Consider the following 8103-nt stretch of genomic DNA (forward strand, 5'->3'; position numbering starts at 1 on the left):
GGGGCGACAACTAACGACAAATCCCATGTCTAGCACTTATTGTGTTTTTGACATACTTAGAATGCCCATGAACTAAACCTAAGAGACCTGTCTTACTTTAACATACGAACGTAGCCTTTTTTGTGGTACTCACAATTGTATTTTTAGCGTTAAATATGTTATAGCTCATGTATCATGGGGGACACATAACTTAAATAAACGACAAATCACATTTCTAGCAGTTATGTTATTATATGACATTATATAACATGCCTGAAAATACATAATTTGAATGTCTATATACTAAACCTACGAGACAAATATTACTTTAACACACGAACCTAACCTTAACCCTTGTGGTTGATGTTTCACTATCTGCCCTCTCAATATTACGAGTATCAAAATAATAACTAACGGTTATCAAAGTAATGCATGTCTTGCCGCTAAACGTATGTAACGAAAGACACAAACTATACAATAAGTTATTCTTTCCATAAGAATAAGATATTTATGTTGATGTTTTTATTTTTAATTTTTAAAGTGATCTAACTGTAACAAATGTGGTTTTTATTGTCAAGGACATATAGCTCGGATGTGTGTATGTTGGGGGGGGGGGGGGTGGCAGGGGATAGAACGAGATAAAAACTGTCAAGAATTTAAGCTGTTTCAAAGTAGTGAAAATAGAATTTTCAGGCATTTTATCATTGGCTAAATTCATTCCTAAGTTCACTTTAAGATGTAACACTTAAACGTAGTCTCTAAGTAAGTTGTCAGATTCAAAAATGTGGTAAAGTTAGGGAAGTTGCGAGCGGTTAGCAATGTACATCATGTTAACTACACATATTGTACGTATATTTTCATATACAAAGTCGCGTGTTGTCATCGGAGATTCAGTTTAAATTGTGCTGTGTGTCGATTGATTCATCGTCCTTTATACTTTCGTCTACTCGTTCGCAAACGTATACGTGAGGTAAACAGATACATTTTAATAAATTAAAAGATTACTAACATGTATATACACATAGACCTACATAATATGTAAAAACCTAGGTAATATTTTATTATATGTTTTTTTTAATATGTTGTGATTTCACGCCAAAATAAAAAGTTAATTTCTGAAAAATATTGTCTATTTTTAAAACGTAAGTTTCCTCCATTTCTATATTTTAAATTACCAGGGGAAATCACACAACTATGTTTTTAAGTTCATTTAAATACCAATAGTTTTATTTGTATTACACACATTTTTGCTAACAAAATTGTTTATAAACTTATTTTTTTTTATACCAAATAAAAACTTGTTATGACTAATTGTCTACAATATATATTTGTTTTTATTTAACGAAGGTAACAATTTTTACTTTCAGTTTAATTATAAAAACCAATGACTTTATAAACTACTTAAGCTACATTAATGCGAAAATTAAAATTAAGTAATAATCACAATGAACTTTACAGTTAATTTTTTATTTAATTTTTATATTTAAACATAAATCTGTATCAGTCCTCACACGCCGATGATGAAAACTGTAATACTAAAGCGAACACACAACTGACGCTGTAAATTGCATTTCTGAGGCAAAAAAAAAAAAAAAAAAAAAAAAAAGAAAAAAAAAATGGATTTCACCTACTTCATTTTTCTTGTATCTATTTCGGTTTTCTGATGCTTTCCAAAATCAGTAACGGGCAGCCGAATACATTTCTTGTAGTGCTCCATCCAAACGTCTTCCTTCTATTCCCCCCCCCCCCCCACAGTCACCAGCCCCGCATTATATTTGATAGACCGTTGGGGTCAACCGTGTATGACGTCCACAAGGGGGGGGGGGGGGGGTGGGGTGATGAGAATAAAGTCGACTTTTGTGGACGAGTGTGGACGGACGGACGGGGGGAGGGGGTTGGGTGCTTATGGTCAATCTAGCCGTCCACATGTTGGACCGCGGAAAAAAAACAACACACTGCGTTTCAAGTAATTTATAAACATTTAAAACAACTCAAACATGGGTTTAAGAGGCAACTACATCCAGGCCCTAATAGATTGTGTAACCTAATCACAGACGTAGACGTAGTCTTTTTTTAAATTAATAAACTCAAAATAACCACATTATAAAACATAAAAGAAAAAGAAATAGCGCATGTACTTTTAACAGTGTCCGACCCCATTAAACGGTTAGCTCGTGGTACATGTCCATGATACTGTATTTGAGAAACCTTTAATGAATTACAATCATCATTATATTACCCCCCCCCCCCTCCTGTATTATTAGTTTACAACGGTTTTTCGTCGGCTCAGAGACTGGGCAAAGTGTGAAGGTCAGGAGATGGATCTGGTTGTCAGAAGCTTTTAGAGACGTGAGATGTTAGAAGCCTTGTTTGTGGGAGCTTATCACCACCCTCAAGTGGGAGCTTATCTTTACCGTAAAGTGGGAGCTTATCTTTACTGTGAAGTGGGAGCTTATCTTTACCTTGGTGTGGGAGCTAATCTCCACTTCCAGCCCCAGCTGTAACGATAATTAAATCTACAATGAAGTTATTCCTTACCGGTAACAACTCGTTAGAAAACGTTGAACAAGCATACACATGCTGGCATGATTTTTACATCACTATTTGAATTTACTTAACAGTAGGGTAGTTAAGTTAATGGGAATAAACAATTAACTATAGGCGTCGCGAGGCGGGGGACGGGTGTGCGGATCGCAGCGGATAACACCGATAACGGGGGGGGGGGGGGTGACACCAAGACAATTGCAAAAAAAGAAGAGTAAAATGATGATGTTCAGTTAAAATCATGGTTATTTAGAGTAAAAAAAAATTATTTTAAATAGAAATTAATAATCCCTACAAGGGGGAAGGGTGATTACACGTGCTGAATATAGAAAGAAAAAAAACAATGCTAGATCCAGCTACACTAATAACCGACAAAAGATACACATCGTCAATATTAACCGTGAACACTTTAAAGCTATCATCAGAGGGGATAGTCAAACCGAATACAACATTTAAAGAGGGAAACAAGTCTAAAGTAATATTTTTAATGGTGTATGTACTTGTATGTTAGTGTTAAGTCTCACGTACATTTTATTCAGGAATGGGTTTATATATTGTGTTATGTCATGTAAGTTAAGATATTTTATCCGTGCACTAATAAAATCTATGCAGACATCCAGATACTGATCCATGAGTCAGACATGAAAGAAGACTTAAAGATCTCATGCAGAGATCAAATAGGAAATGTAGAGGTCCGTGGAATAATCATTAAGGCGATTGGTCTCCGTTTAGATACTGAGCGGGGATTTAAGAACAGAGTTATTCTTGGTTAAATTGCCTTGTTGTTTCGTAATGTATCGTTAGCGTTAAAGAAAGGGCAGTAATACTATTAATAAGAGAAGGTTGAATGCTAGGATTAGTGTTTTACTATTTATGTTAGAGTTAAACCAGGGACAAAGTTGGCTAACTTAACGGTTTGTGTTAGATTTACGGTACGTTCTTACCTCAGTGTATAGCCTGTATACAGTAGTGTGCTATTTATCATCGGGACTACAGGATAATTCTAAAGTTTAGACACGGCTTACAGACAGGCACAGAAGTAGTGACCTAATCATGAGTTTGTATTTTCAGAGCACATGTGAATGATGAAATGGTATTATTCTTTTATGATCGGTGTTGTTCAATAAACAGGAAATATTGTAACCAGACTGTAATATTTTTGACCAAATTATAGGGACAATGTGTTTTTATAAATATAAATATAACAATTACTATTTTTAACCCTATAGACAAAGTCACATATTTTTAAATTACGTGCAAGTACCCCGACGACTTACCCGTATATCTAACTCCTAGTGACTAGTCACACATTTTTTACACACGCAAAATGCGTACTCACTACATTATCTCTCTTCTCAGTTAGATTATAATAAGCCAAATACTTAATTAATATTGGATGCTCAACATTCAATTTTTACTATGGACAAACTATTAATATTTTGATATTAACATGCAATTTTATGTATATGGTTTTGACACAACACTAACATTAGTAACAAAGTTTTTCGTCCTAAAATAAAGATAAAAGTTATTGAACATTAACTGAGTCGCTTCAAGATCAACACAATCTAGCTATTTTAACATGCCATTAGCTCACCTACACTATTTAAAGAGTAAAATCAACAGTTAGAAACTTCAGTGACTTGTTTAAGTTAAACATTAAAATAAAAAACATCAACCAATTAGAGTTTGAAATTGAAACAAATATATCTTCTTTCAATGCTCCATTTTTTGTGAATATTTCTTACAGTGTTAATATCACACTTTGCTTTTCTATAGTCATGTTGTACTAATCATATAACGCACAGCATGTACGTATAGTATTAGCGGGAGTTTTACTACGGCACTGCTGTAACTGGATAGAGTTAAATATTTGTTATTAGTTACTTCCCATCTAAATATTTTTAAATACATATGGGAAACCATTGGGAACTAATTTATCAAAATTATATAAAACCGATACCCCAGTTGTAGTAAAAAAAAAAAGTGCGTAAATCCTTGTTAATTTTATGTATTATTATTTTAACAAAAAAAAATTAAAATGTAACACTTTCTAGTGCTAATAGTTTATTACATCAAGCAAGCCTTTGATATCTAAGTAGTTGGTAGCCAAAATCAACTCAAACAAGCGGGGCACCAGAGTTGCCACTTTTTTATTTGTTTACCTCACTTCATTTGTCCAGAGATTATTTGTCCTGAGATCATTTGTCCTGAGATCAGTTAATTTTCCTGTATATACAGTTCCGATAAATACAGTTCACGTAGCTAATAAACTCAATGGTTTTATAATTAAAATTAAATTTTTTAAATATGATTTTAGTAAAGACATTTATAATGTGCAGAAAGGACTTGATAAAATTATTTTTATTGTCATAAAAGAAATTATACAAAAGGTGACAGGACAACTGATCTCAGGACAAATGATCTCAGACAAAATATCTCACGGACAGATCAGAATTATAATAGCATTGCATTTTTTTAAATGTGCACTTTGAATTTACATAGCATATTTTAATGACAACATAAGCTTAGTTTATAACACTCAATATTACTAAAATAAATGGCTACAGACCAACCGTGCATTTATGATGTTTTACATGGCACCTAGTAAATAAATGTCGTTATAATTTTTTAAGCTAATTGATTCTCGGAACTAGTTTAATCTAAATTATAACGGGATTTTAGTTTAATTTAAATATTATAATATTTTATTTACTTGAGTAATACTCTATTTTGAAAATTAAGACGGCTTTTACATACATACGTTTAACATTTGCAAATTGACATTGCACATTCTGAACAAGTTGAAATAAGCGTCATTGATTTTGTTTTAATCACCATTTGAAAAAGGACATGCCCTACAATAGTGTACCATTCGTGTCGATATGCATCCACTGCATTTGGTCAAGGCGTTTATTTCTCATATCGGGTGTGAGTGGTCGAGAGTTCAAATAACAGAAATCAACTTTTGTGAATCAGATTTAGAATAATAGGAATGTGATCATTCATTCGCGATTTTCTAGTGTAAATTCATCAAAGAGCAGTTCACCTGTCTGCTCCAGTGATTTCTGATACTTAACTCTGGTAACTTGATCTTGTCACTACTTATAAAAGTAATGTTTGACTACTTCTGTATAAATGCAGTATTAAAAAAGAAATTAAACATTTTTTTGGAATGCCGAAATTAATGTGGCCACCACGTTGTACACTTAACATTACTATTATTTCTTTCCTTTTATGAAAGAACAACATATTTTATTCGCTAAATGTTTTCAATAAAAAAAAACAAAGAACTTTTTTAATAAGAATATAACAACGTATTCATTCATATACATTTTAATATATTTTTGTTTTTAAATAGAAAAAAATCTGTAGTTGTTTTTTTTGTTTTTTTTTTCAATGTAATGTACTTCTCTTGTAAATCATTCTAACAAAAAAATTGTCAGCTGTTTCCCTTAATTTTTCAATTGATAAATTGTAAAAGAAAATGTATTACTAAATATTTCTATTTTCAGGTTTGTAAAATGTTCCAAAAGTTTCAAATAATATTATGCCATACACTATTAGACGTATGTGCAAACCTAAAAGATTACCTTTAAAAAGACTTCCATTTGAATTCGGATGCTTGTGGACAATAATTAAAAATAAAAATAGAATAGCAGAATAGACTATACATTAATATATGATTAGGATAATCTATGGATTATAATAGTATTAGAATTTATAAATGTGAAGTGCTATATTTTTACCCACACCTCCATCTAGTTTATATCCTAATGTAGATCTCCACTAACCACTTCAAATATTATATACAACACAACAGCTAGCCACTTCAAATATTTAATATAACACACCAGCTAACCACTTCAAATATGTTTACAACACAACACCTAACCACTTCAAATATGCTATACAACATAACAGCTAACCACTTCAAATATTTTATACAACACAGCAGCTAACTACTTCAAATATTTTATACAACAGCTAACCAATTTAAATATGTTATACAATATAACAGCAAACCACTTCAAATATTTTATACAACACAACAGCTAACCACTTCAAATATTTTATACAACACAACAGCTAACCACTTCAAATAGGTTTTTGATAGACACCTTGTGGTACATGTCCATACTACCTGAGTTGTTTTGTTTTTACGATACTTAGCAAGATATAAACGGGACTAGCATCATTAGTGATTATTCCACGGATGTCTACATTTCCTATTTGTTCTATGCATGAAATTGTTGACTAAATTGAATCAGGCGCGTCCTCCGGCGTCCCTGTAAGGTGCGATTTAGCGCCCTGGGCTTTCCCTTGAACGAAATGGCGCATGCGTTCGTTTTAAACAGTGCACTAGGTTATGCTTAAGTTGGGGTTTTAGAGTCGTTAAAATTGAATCAGGTGCGCTTTGCCCCGGGCAATGCTGTGACTAGCCAGCAGACTTTCTTCTGAGACCGCGGCAACGCGCGGGACTGGGACGCTAGTAATATTATAAATATGATAAGTAGTCTGGATATGTTGAGTACTATGAGACACATCAAACCAAACATTCTTTCCTTTCAAAACAGCAATTTCCATATCAGTTCTCCCACGTTTAAAATTATATATATATATATATATATATATATATATATATATATATATATATATATATATATATATATATATATATATATATATATATATATTAGTTTAAAATAATGATCTGTTTTAGAAACTATAAACCTATATTTTATTTTTATTTTTTATTTTTACACACAAGCACTAGATCTATGTCATTGTCGATATCTTCCCTGAATTATCGTGTAACAAAATGTGTTTGGATAAAGTGCTGAATATAGTTTACAAAAAGCATAAAGTAACGGAGCAATAGTTAAACTTTCCTTACATTAAGACATAATGAGTTCATTTACTTGATATGTTAAGTAAACTAATACAATTAAAAATGAAATTCTACCATTTAGTATTTTTATTGTTATTATTCTAACTTAATAACATGTCTGCAAGTATTAAATTTGCAATAAAATAATTATTCGTGTTTCTTTTTTATCGTTACTTAATGTATTTATGTTTATAACAAATTAAGTGGTAAGTTGTTTCCCTTAGCTACAAAATCACAAAATAGGAAAGACAATATATTTCAAAATGTTTATATTTTCAACATTGCAATATGTTCTAAAAGTTTCAAACAATGATGCAATACTCTATTGAACGCCTTTTTCAAAGTCCACTAGATTAACTGAAAGTAGACAGCTATTTTCATATTGGATGTTTGTGGACGATAAGACTTTTAAAATTCATTTTTGTTTACAAAATATATAGTAATGAACATTTCAAACAGAGAATAAATTAACTTTAACTCTCATAACTATAAACACATTTTCTAACAGTGAATTCCCAAAGCAATTAACACAACTGATTAATGAACAGAAACTAATCAAGTCCATACATAAGGGCAAATTGTGTGCATCAGCCACAGCTCATTAAGTCATTAAATCGTCCACATTATAAGAAAAGCTGATAATTGCTGACTTTATATTTGAACCAAACATGGGTGCAAGAAATATTTAT

Source organism: Physella acuta, unplaced genomic scaffold (genome assembly GCF_028476545.2).
Source record: "Physella acuta isolate Inbredline_101_S28 unplaced genomic scaffold, ASM2847654v3 ptg000600l, whole genome shotgun sequence".
Lineage (NCBI taxonomy): Eukaryota > Metazoa > Mollusca > Gastropoda > Physidae > Physella > Physella acuta.